Source organism: Balaenoptera physalus, assembly GCF_965194825.1.
Source record: "Balaenoptera physalus genome assembly, chromosome: 18".
In the NCBI taxonomy this organism is placed as follows: domain Eukaryota; kingdom Metazoa; phylum Chordata; class Mammalia; order Artiodactyla; family Balaenopteridae; genus Balaenoptera; species Balaenoptera physalus.
This window is the reverse complement of record NC_138899.1, coordinates 71922531-71939376: the sequence shown is the minus strand read 5'-3', so window position 1 is coordinate 71939376 and position 16846 is coordinate 71922531. Positions and strand designations below refer to the sequence as shown.

The 16846-nt window shown below is 38.1% G+C and overlaps 1 protein-coding gene and 1 long non-coding RNA gene across 2 annotated transcripts in view; one reads left to right on the top strand and one right to left on the bottom strand.

Moving 5' to 3' along the window:
* STARD13 (StAR related lipid transfer domain containing 13) overlaps positions 1-16846 on the bottom strand; it is a 383589-nt gene that overhangs the window by 258172 nt on the left and 108571 nt on the right. The gene's annotated exons all lie outside the window — the stretch shown is intronic.
* The window catches only part of LOC309647901, a 51317-nt gene extending 34471 nt beyond the window's left edge, over positions 1-16846 (top strand). Inside the window, exon 2 of the long non-coding RNA XR_014256380.1 lies at positions 1-16846. This exon is cut by the window's left edge and continues 30170 nt beyond it. This is a non-coding gene — a long non-coding RNA (uncharacterized lncRNA).

The window sequence follows — 16846 nt, the reverse complement described above, 5'->3', positions numbered from 1 at the left end:
TAATTTTATAAAAGCTAAAAGAATTGCTGAGCTCAAATTCATTTCCAAAATCAGAGCCAAAAAGCATGCCCTGGCTTTGGTTATGTGGTTGCTTTGTCCAGCATTAGCTCCATAATGAGTGACAGGGATCAATTGCTGCAGGGTTTGTTTTACATAACCCTGTGTTTCAGAAGAACTTGAGTTTTGCTATCCAACGCACTGTCCACTTGACTTAGCTGGTTAGAACAAGTTGAGGATTCCAAAGGTGCTGGTTTTATCCCTTTTTGCAGTGCGAGCTTTGTTCTATTTCACAATGACAAATGGTGTTTGCAGATCCAACCTCTTCATAAATTTATATCATTTGTCACAAAGCAGAAACAAGAGGTTAAGATGGACCAATGTAAATCTATCGGCATTACTGAAAATATAACTCAAGGCACACACTTTGCTTGTGCCAGGAAGGCTGTGCTCAAGTATGAGGAGGGTGTTGTTATTTCTGGCCCAAGAAGAGAGGGAGTTTCTGTTCCGACCACTTTAGAGAATAAACCAGACTAAACCATACAGCTTTAGCTCTGGTGAAAATTATGCTGGTGGCTAGGAAATCCTATCTGTCATCAAGACGTGAGAGTTCTTTTCATTTTGCATGCTGGGCCAGAAGGAAAACAATTCTAAGTGCATCACTGAGAATCTATGTCCCTCTTCTACCTCTAAATGAGTATAGGTAGAATATTTCCAGGTGTGGTTGCATAGACTAGTCCCTACTTCTGAATTTCTTTTCCAGGACGTATCCATTTCAAATGGCATCATTTGAATTCTTTTAAGCAGTCAGCAGGTTACTTTTTTAGTTCATGTGTGTGTTTGTGTATGTGTCATAGAAAAGTAGATTTTAACCCCTCTCAGTGATGAGAAAATATCAGAGTCTAGGTTATGATAAATATATAACTAGAAGATGTCATTAATAATTTATTAAATTTACAAGGAAAATTCACTACTTCATTTTATGTTAAAATAAATGACACTATCTTAAGAAGTGGAAAACAACTGAGATAAATTTTAGCATTGTTATTGCTTGCCCTAAGTAAGGAAAATCAGAGCAAACAACATTCAAAATTGGCAAAACAAAAACCACAACTATAAATTCTTCAAAAGAAGCAGGTCAGGTGTCACCAGTTTTGTCTTCCAGTATTCACTGCATTTACTAAAATCTTGACCGACTGAAATTTGTGCAATTTATTTTAAAATCCGACTCAAGGTTTTGTTTTGTTTTACAAGCCAGAACGTTATTGTAAATCAATGTCGCAAGAGCAGTGCCTCTTTAGCAAGATAAGTGTGCAGAGTACATACAGGAATGATACACAGGCCAAGCACACCCCATATTCTTTAACATATAATTTGGAAACATTTCATAAAAACTTCAACACATACAGAGTAATGTAAGTCAGAAAGAAGAAAACAATTATCGTATATTAATGCATATATGTGGAATCTAGAAAAATGGTACAGATGAACCTATCTGCAGGGCAGGAATAGAGACACAGACGTAGAGAACGGACATGTGGACACAGGTGGGAGGAAGGGGAGGGTGGGGTGAATTGGGAGATTAGGACTGACATATATACACTACCATGCGTAAAATAGATGGCTAGTGGGAACCTGCTATATAGCACAGGGAGCTCAGCTCGGTGCTCTGTGATGACCTAGATGGGTGGGATGGGGACGGGAGGGAAGCCCAAGAGGGAGGGGATATATGTATACATATAGCTGATTCACTTCATTGTATAGCAGAAATCAACACAACATTGTAAAGCAACTATACTCCAATTTAAAAAAAGAAAGTCAACACATCTAGGAAGATTATTATGGATGTGACAGAATTAGTTATAAATGACTCTTAGCTGGACTTTACAAATGATGGAACAGGGAGTGTTTTGGTAAAGATGCCCAGGACAGCTCAGGGAATTAGCATGGAGCACAGACCCTATGTTGTCAATTTTGGGTCAATATTTACCGATCACCCATCACCAACATCTCTATCCTGAACTGGGCTGCAGGAATCACTCAGTGATTACAGCCTTTCAGAGCACCCTCTACCCACCATGTGAGAAGGACCTTTTGGCAGGATACTAAAGAAAAATCTCAATACTAGTATGATATTTTGTAAAGAACCCAGCTAACAATAAAATGACTATCTTCTGAAAAATCTTCACAGTGTAATATCTTAGAATGTTATTGCTCTAAGGGGGCTTAGCACAGTGTTCTACTAGACAGTTTTTTAGGATGGGTCAGTTCTGGCATAATGTCACTGAACACAGTATGAACTCGATTCTGTTGTGGGAATTCTTTTCTCAATTCTTTGTACTGCAGGAGGAGAAAAAAAGACAGAAAAACTGAGTTGCTCATGATTATATAGACATCCCTATAGACCAATAGTCTAATTCACATTTATTAGTCAGAAAATTAAAATGCACAGAGGGCCCCTAAGCATCCTGTAATATGCTTTGCTTCTCTACCCTGTTGTTTTTCCTCCACCTCAGTTATGTTTAACGATGCACATTCTTTGCTCAGTGCTCATGCTCAGTGACCCCATGCCAACCAGGCTGGAAGTGTGGATGAGAAGTTATTATACTGAGTGAAGGACTCATATTACCTTTGGATGTGAAGGATGCCATGCTCATTTAGCCTGTCATCATGTTTGGTCTGATGTGGTGGAATGAATGTGGTAATCGAGTTTTGCATTTATTTAACCACATTATTATATTCTGCCTAATTAAGAAGAGAAATCAAGTCTTACTTATCACCTAATATGCACTGGCAGGAACACTTTTTTTGAATACGGACTGGGAATCTAATCCTATAAGTCTCACATGGGCCACCTTTCCACTGACTTCTATTTAAATTTTGCTTGCATGAATTACACAGGATAGAGTCCTGAGCAAACAAAATGTAGAAATCAGGCTTTGTTTAGTTATTCCAAAGCCCTTTGTCTCTTACTTATAAGGTACAAAATGGCAAAGGCTCTTGGCAGATGCCTAAGAGCTTTTATAACTGATGTTGAGATCAGCTGAAACAAAGATGCATTTGTTGAGCTCCAGCTTCAGATGCTGGCCTGGCTTTTCAGAGGTAAACCCTAAGTGTTTGCTCTTGGATATGGATAACAGTTTTTCAAAAAATTGATTTGCCAATGCTTACACAAGGCACTACTGCATATTATGAATCATTTGCTTGTCTAACACATGAGAAGCAAATTTAAAATATAATAGCAGCATATGGCTGGAAAGAAAGGCAACCCTAGGGAGAGGATATTCCTGGGAAGCAGGAAGATTTGCTAAAACCCAGATTAGATTAAGCATTTGGAGATGAAGAAATGAATTAATTAGCATCTCTAAAAAGGCAGCAAGGTGATTACCAATAAGGAAAGCAACATGGCATAGTAAGCTGCGCATGGGCTTTGGAGTCTGTAGACAGCTCTGCCTTTTGGTGCTTGGCCAAGTTTCTTAAACTCTCTAAACCTCAGTTGTCTTTTATAAAGTGGGTCTACCTACCTGCCTTGAATATCTACCTGCCTCTTAGGTAGAGAGTCAAACAAGATAATGTTCTGAAAGTGATTTGTCAACTGTAAAGATCTACACAATGAGAATACTAATAAAATAATATCTGATAAGCTAATCATTATCAGAGTAACAATATCAGTTACTTATTCTGTATCAGACACTGCTTTACATGAATTATCTCATTGGGTTGCATGCTATTCTTATCCTCATCATTTTATAGAAAGGAAACTGAAGGTTAGACAGGTTGAATAACTTAACCGTGGTATATTTGGCATCCACATTTGTGCTTTAACTTCCATTCTGAATTGCCTTCTCGACTATAACCATTATGAATGCTAACTGAATTTGTTTAGTGATGATATCTGTGTTTTCACGTTTTCCATTAAGGTGATCTTTCTTGTCTAATATTTTATTGACTAGCCCAACCACTAACTCAATAGCATTTAATACATGTTTTCTATATGCAGCACACTCAAAAAAGTGTAAGGAAATAATTACAAAATAGAAAGTTGGGATTTTTATTCTAGAGTGACAGAACTTGCACACAGAGGGAAAGTCGTAGAACATTTAAAAAGCAATATGAAAACCAGTGCAAAATTATGTAGGCTGGATTGTATATAATTAAATCCTGAAGAACGGAGAAAGAAAATAATTCTTGCAATCATACAACCTTAGAAGTGCCTTAATTTTTATGACCAGTTGTCCATTTAAAAAAAAATTCTTTTTTGGTACTACTAAAAGCCTAATCCTTGGAATAATAGTCCTATGTGTTGGTCTCCAGGGTTATGAGGATTCTGGAACTGTACTCTCCATAATGGTAGCCACTAGCTAAATGCAGCTGTTTAAATTAAAGTTAAACTAATTAAAATACAACTTAAAAATTTCACTTCCTCCATCACACTAGCCACATGTCAAATATGCAATAGCCATATGTGGCTAGTGGCTATTGTATTGGATGGCGCAGATGAGTTTCCACCATGGCAGAAAGTTGTACTGAGCATCACTGCTCAGAAACGTAAAGTCAGTAAGTATCCTCTCTCTGCCTCAGTCTGGTGGAGCCTAGGGGACTTTCAAGTTATATATGTAATCACATCAGAGGATTTGCAGGTATATTTAGTGTGGAAACTCCTGGAAAGAGGTGGGACTTACTGTTGATCAATAGGATAGAAGATTGAGGCATCAAGTTTGGAGAATTATCTTAGCCTGACTCTTTTGTGCCCCTTGGTAAAGCACAGGACTTGCCAGTGACATGTTTACTGGTGTACATAACCTGTGCAGAGGTAAGAAAGTGGTGAGAAGAGTGGGCAAACAACCCTGGCCAGAGTGGTCAGAGCTGTTCAGAGAGGTCTTTTGGACAGATGAAATGGCCCAAGCAAAGACATGGAAACTTGAAAGCTCTTCTGACCTAGTTATGGTGTAAGGTGCTTTCAGAATGGTAGAATCTCAAAGTGAGACAACAGTAGAAAATGGTGTTGAGGTTAAAATTAGGTTCAAATTGTAATGGGCCTTGTATTCCCTCAAATGTTTTAATGTTATCCATTAGGCTGCAGGGATCCATCAGAAGTCTTCAAGCTGTGGAATGACATGATTGGCATAACTTCATTTTTCAGGAAAGTAATTATGGCAGAGGTGAGGAGGGTGCTTAGGTTAGAGGTTGAGAAACAGCTTCTAGGTTTTCCCTTAGTAGTGTTATTGTGTCTAATCACCAATTATAATAACTCATGGTTCAAAATAAGAATGGTTTTAAAAATGGCTACAATTTTTTTTTTTTACATTAAACAATAATGACACTAAAAGGACAAATTAACGCTTTGTTAAATATGCACTGGTAAGATGGATCATTAGCATGGCCTGAAAAATTCACTCTTCTACTGAATAAATGAGAAAGACTTGAAAAGTAGCTGAAATCCATTCTTGGTCAATGTATTAATAATATTTATAATGTTCTTAATTGGTTTTATAAGATTATGAAATCAAAGAGTTGAAATAATGAACAATCATCAGGCTGGAAATAAAATAGGAAGATGGATAAAATATGAAAGATGAGAAAAGATGAGAAGTGAGCCTGGGCGCTCTCACTGTGCTGGCGTTTGGCTCATTTGGGGAAACAATTTGGTAAACTGAGTAACACACTCTTCCCTCAATTTTTCCTGTCCTGCTCATTCAGTCCTGAGTTGTCAAAATAAGTGAGGATATGCTGGAAACCGCTTCTCCCCTGATCAAACCTCAGCCTGAACCCTTGCTTTATGGGTTGTGAATCATCGTGTCTAGACCCAGATATGGGTCCAGTCACATAACTAGAAGGAGGAAGCCACCAGTCTTGGTAATCACTCTGAGATTGGAGGTCTTGACTTAATAAGGAAGGAAGAGATACTTCTATTCAGGCCTAAACCATTTACTATGAAGTACATTAGAGCATCAAAGAAGTCAACCTGACATTTTCCCAAAGGTTTAGATGAATTGCCTTTTCAAACAAGGGGGAGGGAGCAGTCTCTGAGGCTCTCTAATGCCTCCCTCATGACTCTACATTCACTTGACTGGCCTCGGTGCAGAGAGCCTGACCCTGTTAGCCTCCCTGAAAGGCACCCTTAGACTACATCTCTGCTTCAGAAAAGTAAGTGTAAGTGTTTTGTTATTCTGTCCCAGTTTATGTATGCAATTAATTCTACCTTTATCTAGATGCAACTTAAAGCCTAATTATTTTTGATGACTGTCCCAGAAACTGTTGAAAAATAAACAAAACAAAGGGGACATCTGCTTCTACCATGAGGAGGGAACTGGTGTGGGATTTGTAATCTCACTGTAAACAAGGAAAACTGGACAAAACTTACAAAATCATTGTTTCAGGCATTATAAAGGAAATAGCGTAGGACTGTGATCTGTGAGAGAAGGGAAATAGATAAGCTGAGCTCTACAATCACCCCAGCTTTCTGCCTGGAAGCACTTTCTGAATTGAGGTGCAGGGAGGGGGATCTCCAGCAAAGCACAAGGGTCATATTAAATGGAGAAGACAGAGATAAGAATTCAGGGAAGCAGACATGACTGGAATCTACAGATCAGAGAATCAGAGAGAAGGGAGCTATGCAGAAAAAAAGCTACAGAAATCTGCATAGGGTCTCTTTGAGTCTCTTGCTGAATACTAACCTGGGATGCATAGGAAGAAACTCCATGAGGCCAAGAAAGAACAACCAGGGAGCTATAAGTAGTGGGTGACAATGTTCCATTTGTCTCTCACCTTTCTGGATAACCTTGTGACCAGAGGCACTGACTACATTTATTATGAACTATTTATTCACGTATGTTTGCAGAGCAAACAGCCTTGGAAGACAGAGGCAGTGTCTCCCTCAAGAGTAAAGAGACATTTACTTCCCATTATAAAAGATTCAGGTTCCCCAAACTCAGGCTTCCTCTCCTTTACCATACTGTACTGCATGTGCAGATATTGTTCTGTGGGAATTGGGGCTCAGGAAGATAGTGCAAATACTGACACCCTGGCTTCTGCTCCTGCCATGAGTAGTAAAGTTCTTTGTCTCTGACCTAGGAATCATGTCTTCTGTCGACATCCTTGAAACTATGAATGACTAACTTGTTAGCTTGCAAGGAGGGTAGAGCTCAGACCCTTCATAGATTTGGACGGTTTTGGTGATGAGGGTGGAATGCTAATAGAGATGTCATTTTCTGAAAGATGAAGGATGAGGACCTCATGGGCCAAATAATGGGATTTGAGAGAAACCTATGGGAATTAGTAACAAACAGCAAGTTGTTGACTAAATCATATGGTTGACTGGGCAATACATGGTTCTCCCCCTTATTGCATCTTATTGAGGAGAAATTGGGTAGTGGTTACAGGCTGTGTACCAGAAAGTAGACTCAAAGGCAGCTGCTCTGTGACTAATTCTCCTTTGAGGAGGAGAAAAGTTGTTTCTTACCAATCTTGCAGTCAGCCTCAGGTCTGTCCTGTTGTAACAATTAGTGCTCGTAAACATGCTGGAACAATTGGATATCCATATGGGAAAAAATTAACCTTGACATTACCTCATGACATTCACAAAAATGGATAATAGTTAAAACTATAAAACTTTTAGACAACAACATAAAATCAAGATTTTTAGAATAGGCAAAGGATTCTTAGAACACAAAAACATGAACTGTATGAAAACTGCTTAACTGAATTTCATCATCAAAATTAAATTCCTCTTCTCTGAACACATTGTTTAAAAAAAAAAAAAAAACCAAGCCACCAGGTGGAAAAATATTCAAAGTACCTATTTCTGAAGATTTATATCCAGAATATATAAGAACTATTCAACTCAATAATTAAAAAGACAAGAATCCAATTTAAAATGAACAAAAGATTTGAACAAGCACTTCACAAAAGATTTGCAAATAATCACTTAGCACAATAAAAGATGTTCAATATCAATAGTATCAGGAAATTGCAAATTAAAATCACAATGAGATACCACTGCACACAAGTGTTAGTGAGGGTGTGCAGCAACTGAAATGCTCATATGTTGTGGGGGGGGTGTAAAAGAGCACAAGCACTCTAGAAAGTGCTCTGGTAGTTTTCTTATACACTTAACATATAACTCAGCAGTTTCACTCCTTAGTATTTACCCAAGAGAAATGAAAACATATATCTTTCCAAAGATATTTAAATGAGTGTTCAGAGCAGATTTATTCATAATAGGCGCAAATTGGCAACTCAGAAGTCCATTGGTGGGTGAGTGGACACACAAGTTGTAGTAGATGCAAAGAAGGAAATACTTCTCAAGAAATACAAAGGAACAAACTACTCACAGATGAAAAAACACAATTGATCTCCAGAACATTATGTAAGAAAGCCAGAACCAGAAGAGAACATTCTATGTGATTTTACCTATATAAAATTCTAGAATAGGTGTAATGAATTTACAGTGGAAGAAAGTAGATCACTGATTGCCTGGGGCTGCAGTTGTAATGGGGCAATGCAGGCAAAGTGGCACCAGGCAACTTTTTGAATGGTTATTCTTAATTGTGATGGTGGTTACATGGGAGATACATTTGTCAAAGCTCATCAAGCTGTACACTAAAATGGGTTCTTTTCAGTATATGTAAATAATACTTCAGTAATGTTGATTTAAAAAGAAAAGATCCACAAGTTAAAAAAAAAAAAAAAATATTAACATGGTATGTCAAAATGACCCAGAACCAATCCTAAAATGTCCCCATTGACCAAAGTTGACAGTTTAAGTATCAAAAAAAGAATAATGGCTGGGGATGCCTGAACTACAAGGAAGGTATTTAAAAAAAAAAAGTAGTTATATTCTATAATTACTTGTGTGTGTACACACACACACACACACACACACACACACACACATATCAAAGAACAGAATTTAATTTTTTTTTTCTTAAAGATCTTTTCCATGAGCAGTAACTGTTCTGGAACTAGAGAGATCCTAAAACAGGATTACATTTTTAGGATCTCAGATTTGTTTAGTTTTGAATTACTTATCTAAAAAAAATTTTTATATTTTCTAAACAAAAAATGGATGGAACTTTGAAAAGCCAAATTATGTAGACACTTGCCTTGAGAATGCCTTGAAAATGTGCTTTGCAGACTTCCAACTACAGGGAGTTTAATTGACCTTGGGCCCCAGTTGTCACACCTTAAATGCATTGCTTCACTTGCACTAAGGCCATGCTTCCCATGGGCTGTTCCTAGCCAATGACTGATTGCAGCAGTCTTGCTAAGGCAGCCCGTTCCTGAGGGCCACAGGACTCTTCCAGAAAGTCAACTTTGGCTAAAGGACCCCATAACGGTTTTGATGAGTTTTCATTTCACTTCATGGAAGTCATGGATACTTTCACTCAACCTTCCTTCCTTTTTTTCCTTCACTAGGGGATGTGCATCATAGTTGGATGGCTCTCCCAAGCTTTCCCAGCTCTCTTCCCATTTTTTCTCATGGGCATTTCCTTCAATAAAATCCTTGCAAGTTTAATTTCATCTTGATGTCAGTTTCTTGGAGAACCTTAACAAATACATGGTCCAATACGTGATGATCTTACATAGCCCACTGATGGCTCCTCTGTGCTTACACTTATCCCTATTAAATTTCATCATATTGATTTATGGCCCATTGTTCCAACACATCAAGGTATTTGTGGATCATGATTTCATCATCTTTTACATCTATTATCTTTTTCCACCTTTGTGACATCCAAAAATCGGTGAGTAGTTACATGTCTCTTTCGAGTTGTGAATAAAAATATTGGACTGGAATAGCCAAATGACAAACCTTTTAGTCATGCAATCAAAATCTATAATAGGCCTAACAGTACAAAGAAGTTTATGTTTTTATAAATTGAATAAATATTAGAGAATTATAAGAATAGTAACTTATATGTAGCTAGAAGGTGGATAGTATCCTTATACTCAAATTGTACATCTCCTCCTACAACATTTTGCACACAGAAGGTGTTTATAATCAGATCTACCACCAAGACAGCAATGGCATCAGAAAAATGTAGAAAATAATATTTGAAACAAGTGGTCTTTTGTAGTTTGCTTTAGAAATAAGCTGTTTCTAAATATTAGCATAGAGAGCACAGCATAAAAATTTCAGTTCTTAAAACAACAATAGCTACCTACTAAATGAAATAACTTTTAAAAGCAATGTAATTGAATTCCCTGAAATAAGGATTTGGTAGTTAGCTTCATTGTGTATTGTGATAGTTCAAAAAAACCAAAAAACAAAAAACCACTTAGCTTTAATTCTTTTGTAATAATGGCAAATTTTGTTTGTGTTTAGATTAGAAATGATTGTGTGGGAATTATGGGTTTTCTAAACTAATTGTTCTAAGGATAATTTGTTCAGAGGCCAAGGGAATGCCTGGCAAGTAAGCAAGAGAATAAACTCTTCTGAAAATTCTTTTTTATCATGGATATCCATGCTCATATTAAAAATAATTTTTATACTACATACTTAAGAGTATTTATCTTTCATTAGCTCATAGATTTCATGGGATTTTTAAAAAAAGAAATGCAATAGGCCAGAAATAAACATTTTGTGATAAATTTTGTCATTAATAAGAGGCTGAACCTAGGCATGATTTCAAGTGTGTGCACTGTCATGGTGAAAATGGTCATCTCGCTGAAAGTCACTGTCTCTCAACAAAGCTTCGGTCCAGTTGAGTATCAAACTACAAGATACAGACTGCTATTTTCTACTCTAACTTTTAGAATTCATGAACATACAAAATATTTTATAAAGGGAACCAAATCACCCATTAATCTCCATTTACTATATGAATAAGGAAATAGAGCTCAGTGGTTCAATTTTCTATGTAAATTCTGGTTAAAATTTTTCTACCTTGGATTCTTCTGTTATTCTAAGTGTGATTAATAGGAATGTTCTATTACATGTTCCTCTTCAGACCTCTTGAGTCATAAGCAAACTTTCATCTTTACTTAGTTTAATAGCTAGTGTTATTGATGAGCGGTAGTATGCAGAAGAGACTGGTAATTCCTGGGTTTTCATAGCTGAAATAGGTAATAATGAGATACACTTTTCCTGGATAGAGAAAAAAATGTCTCAATTGCTCCTGGAATATAGATGAAGAAACTATACAAAAGTACTACAAAAGGCATCTTGATAAGTAGCAGATTCAAAGAGGACAAAAAAGGAACTGGAATTCTGCTGACATAACTCTCTTCTCAACTGTATTAATTCCTTTTAAAGTCTTTTTTTTTTTTAAGGCAAGGGTCCAAAAAGGATGTGTTTTCCCACAAACAAGGAAGATCAAAGTTAAATGCTCTTCTGTTATTCATTTGAGAGAGAGAGAGAGAGAAACTGACTAATGGAAGAAATCAAGATCCTTAAGGAGAAATGGTACAATGTTTTTATACAGGTATGAGTATTTCTGATGTTTGGAATGCATGGGTGGTGACTTGGACTAGGTAGTGATCCAGAAAGAGAATCTAAGATATGTCCCTTAAGCCAGCTAAAGGCATGACTAAGAACAAGTCACTCTAAACAATAAAGTAAGCTCTAGGGCTAAGAAAACACCAAATGTGGGCACTGAGCTAGAACTGAACATTTTGTGAAATGACAAGGTGTGTGATTCCCTCTCACCAGACAGAAATGTGAGAAGGAAATGTCGCACCCTGCTAAGGGGAGGAGGGGGATGTCAGAATCACTTCTGGGGGAGTTCCCTGGCGGTCCAGTGGTTAGGACTCAGTGCTTTCACTACGGGGCTAGGTTCAATCCCTGGTTGGGGAACTAAGATCCTGCAAGCTGAGAGGTGCGGCAAAATAAATAAATAAATAATTTTAAAAATTTAAAAATCACTTCTGGGACTTTTTCAAGCTACTTTTGCCTCAAAGAAATTCTGACAACCCCCATCACAGGTACACACTTATGCACACACACTGCACACAATCCTACCTCCTTAAGAATTAGTGTCCATTAGAGCCACCCTTACTGATCAGTGGGTTATCATATCTTTGGGTTGGGTGGGGCAGAAAGCAGGCTAAGAGCCACCACCAGGCTGAGTTTATTTCCCTCCAGCTTTGGGTGACCATCCGTGTCGCCGGGAGGGCTTCCAGCTCTGCGGGGAGGAGAGTGGACCGTGAGTGTGCAGAAGATGGCCTCACCTTCTCACTGATCCTTCCCACACTCCACACGCATGGGCGCTCACACATATGAAGGGCTTGCCCAGAGAAGCCAGCAAATGTTCACTGTGCTCACGCTGCTCAGAATACTATCTTGAGAACTCCAAGAGAGGCGCACAGGACAGGGAAGAAATGATCTCTGCTTTGAGAATTGCAGAGGGCTCTTATCTAAATAGGGTCCTCCTTGGAATGCATTTGCTGACAGAATGACCTGAGTCTAACTCAGTGGATTTAGAAAATTAATATAAGTATTGTTAAGTAATGTGACAGCTTTCCTGTCCCATAGTTTTGTGTGCATGACAAATATTTGTTGAACGAATGATAAACACGAAGATGTGGGCACAGCCTACCTCAGCTAGATTGATAAACAATAGAAGATTCAAAAGAACTTCTAATTTCTATCTCACGGTGATTGTGCTTCCTCTATTACCTCAAAAATCCCAATCACAAATTCTGTATGGCACAGTTCAAAGATAAATTTTCTTCCAAATCTTACATGTTATCTGACTCAGAAAATAATAGCTAACACATATTGAGCACTGCTATATGCAGGGAAGTGTTCATATTAATTTTTGTACATCTTGTTTAAGGCTCATAAAAGTCCTATAAGATGGGAACTACTATTATCCTCTTTTATACAGATGAGAAAACTGAGCTTCAGGCAGGTTAGATAACTTTTCCATCTAGAATGTGGCTTAAGGATCACAGAGCTGATAAGAGGGAGAACCCAAATCTATCTAATGACAAAATCCATACTCTTAACTACAACTCTATATTGCTTTGTTTACCAATACATATATAAACAGATTTAAAATACTATTTAAGGCTAACAAAGACTTTCTGAGGCTGTGATATTATATATGTATATATATATGGTCACAGTCTAAGAAATATACATTGACATAAGTCTAAGAAAAGTATTTTGCTTAAAATGCTATTGTTTTAGATATTATGCTTGTTTTTCTAATTAAGCAGCATAAATCTTTCTCAGGAAGAGTTTTCAGAATATAGTTAGCTCTCATTATTCCTTGTGGTTATGTCCTATAAAGTAAGTCTTAACACTGAATCAGTGCATACTGAGTCATTGCTCCTAAGGGTTAGGTTCCTGGGAGCCTCTGGTCACAACATGTTTGTCAACCAATCAACATATAATCTTTTTTTGGTGTGTTTTTCTGTTTAAAGATTATAGATTATATTTACACTATATTGTTGATTAATTAATTTGAACTCATGGCCAACGGCACTATAACTCATGCCTGAATGTCCTTATCTAACACACCTATTTTCTCTGTAAGACACATCACAATCTTTTTACACTTAGGAACACAAGACAGCTCTTCGGCACTACCCTTGGGGGACATTTTAAGCAGCAAAATCAGCAACTAAAACAAAAATGTGAAAAATGTGGCATTAAATAGATTATGAAAAGGACCCTTATTTATAGTACAAGCTGAAACAGGAAGTAGAACATGGCCTTGTTCAACCTCAGCTGGGGACACGTACCACTGCTCTGTGCATGTCCATGAATGATGTAAGAAGCCCCCCGGGGTATTGCCTTTGGGGTTACAAATAAATTATAGAAAGTGAATTCACAAATGTTGAATCTGTGAATAATGAGGATCAACTGTGTGTATAAATCACTTGAAGGAAATCATGGCAGTTGCACTGAGTGAAGCCGATGTCATGCTAGCTCTTTCTTTGAAACAGCAGCTCAGAATATGGGTTCCCACTGAAGTTTTAGCCAATTTAAACCATCTCCAACCACACACATATGAAATAATTTCTCATCTCTGGTTACAGAGGCTAAATGCATGCAATCTTTGAATCTTCATTTTCTAACTCAGATGTAGGGTGTTCTCCATCACGCAGGCCTCCTTCAAGTACACTGGGGAGGCCTGTTACTGTGCTCCTTTCCTGTATAGGACACATTCACTGTCTTTACCTCCCCCATCATGGGAACCCGAGAGCTCTGTCCTGTAGCCAGTAGCTAAATGCAACTCATGTCAGGGAGGAAAAGGGTTCAAGCACCTTGAGGACAGGACCCCAACAGAAATGGAACTGCGTGCACAGTATGGCCTGGGCTTCTGCATTTTTGCTTTGTTTTTATTTTGTCCTTTCTTCCTGTTGTGAGATTGTTCTTCTGAGCAATAATGGGTAGAAACAGCTTAATCATACTTGTGAAAAATACTATTTAAAAGTGTCATTTCAGATGGAAATTATGCCTTCTTGTCCTGGCAGGTATTGTTAAAAGCATATAGACAATATACAACCCCCGGAGGGTCTTTAGCATCCTTACCTCTGAGTTTAAGTGAGCCTTGTTACTTTATCCATTAGGGCTCAAGTCGCAGCCAGTTGCTGCTTAGGAAAGCTTGGGCCTGGAGCCTGGCACATCGCCTCAGCTGCGTGATGGCAGGTGGTAGTTCTTGCAGAGCAAAGTCACAGGAGAAAATCTATTGCTCAGAAATTATCAAAACAACAGTAACAGAAATGGCCCTTAATCTTACCCTATTCTCACAGAATCTGGGTTTGAGAGTAATTTATATAATGTATTGTAACCCATTAATTTACATCTACTAATCCTAAAGTGAAAAGAAGTACAAGCTTAACAATGGGAATTGTCACTGGATGTGACTTTCTGTTGTCCCCCACTAGGTACACACTCAGAGAGCAGAGAATCTGTATGCATTGCCTGGTGCCTAACTCCCCCGGATGTTAGTAGTATGGAGGTGAATCTGCGTTACTGCATTATCATTTTTTATTTAAAAATTTTTAATTGTGGTAAATCCTATATAAGATAAAATTTACATTCTTAGCCATTTCTAAGTGTACAGTTCAGTACTGTTATTACTGTGCAGCCAATCTTCAGAAATTTTTCATCTTGCAAAACTCTGTATCCATTAAACAACTCGCATTTTCCCTTGCCCCACATCCCCTGGAAACCACCATTCTACTTTCTGTTTCTGTGAATTTAACTACTCAAATTCTATCAATTTGACTATTCATTTCTATGAATATGACTACCTCATATGAGTGGAATCATTCAGTATTTGTCTTTTTGTGTCTGGCTTAATTTACTTAACATAATGTTGTCAAGGTTTATCCATGTTGTAGCATGTGTCACAATTTCCTTTGTTTTCAAGGCTGAATGTATATACCACATTTTGTCTGTCTATCCATCTGTCGATGGACACTTGGGTTACTTCCACCTACTCCTTTATTTTAAAGTAACTAAAATCTAGTGAAACAAAGGGATGACAATATATACCCTTGGAATGAAGCTGATTATTATGCTCTCTTTAAACTTAGGAATTAAGCCTATTTCCTGGAGCTAGATGATCTGACCATGGCTTATGTGATCCAGCCTATTTTATCTCTCTCCTCATGCCCTACTTCACTCACTCTCTGGCTGTTTTTGCTCTTCATCTAATAGGCCAAGTATACTCTTACTTCCAGGCCTTTGCCAGTGTTGTTCCCTCTGTTTGGAATGCTTCCTCTCCGCAAATTTCTGGATAGCTCTCTTCATCCCCTCAAATCTCTGCTCAAATGTCCCCTTATACAAAAGACTTCCCCTGACTATCCTCTGCCAGCAACAACCAGCCCTATACTCCCTGTCTCTCTTTTGCATGGTATTTCCATAATAGCCATCACCATAACTCATATGTTGCCTTGTTTTTATCACCTACTTTTCCCACTAGAAAGAAAGTTCTATGAGGTCAGGACTTTGTTTTATTCAGTACTGTATCTCCGTACCTAGATCTGTGTCTGGCATATAAGAGGCCCTCAAAAACATTTTATTTATTTATTTTTGGTATTATTTATATATTTCTTACTAAGTGCCAGGCATTGCTCTAAGCACTTTGCAAATGTTAACTCATTTCATCCTTATACTCATCCTAGGAGGTGGGTGCTATAATTGTCTATATTTTACAGATAAGGAAACTAAGGGCATAGAGGAATCAAGTAACTTATCCGAAGTCACCCAGCTGGTGTATGACGGAGCCACAATACAAATTCAAACAGCATGGCTCTTAACCACAATTCTGTGAGTGAAGGAATAAAGAAAGTGACCCTTAAATTACAAAACAAGAGGGAAGAGGTTGCAAATTTTCTCCTTTCCATTATTCATCTTCATGTTCTTGCTGGGTGACAAATTGTACTGTGAATTATAGATTCCATAGGACAGAAGACGGAATAGGCAAATTTCTCAACTGCCTTTCCGTTCTGCTGGCAGAGAAAAGCCCTGGCACATGAAGTTACATTTCTCTCCACTCGGGTATTATGTTCAGGGCTTGGTTATGGGCAGTGGAAGTTAGCATAGTACCCGCCTGACTAAACAAGAGTCAAATTTGTTTCAGAACCTGGCAGGTCGGGATACACTAAAATCCTTCTGGGAATAAGATTTAGTCATGCATGGGTTCGAGCCCTGGTCTGGGAAGATCCCACATGCCGTGGAGCAACTGAGCCCGTGCACCACAGCTACTGAGCCCGTGCACCTGGAGCCCATGCTCCGCAACAAGAGAAGCCACTGCAATGAGAAGCCCGCGCACCGCAACGAAGAGTAGCCCTCGCTTGCTGCAAATAGAGAAAGCCCACGTGCAGCAACGAGGACCCAACGTAGCCAAAAACATAAATAAATAAATAAATTTAAAAAAATAAAAAA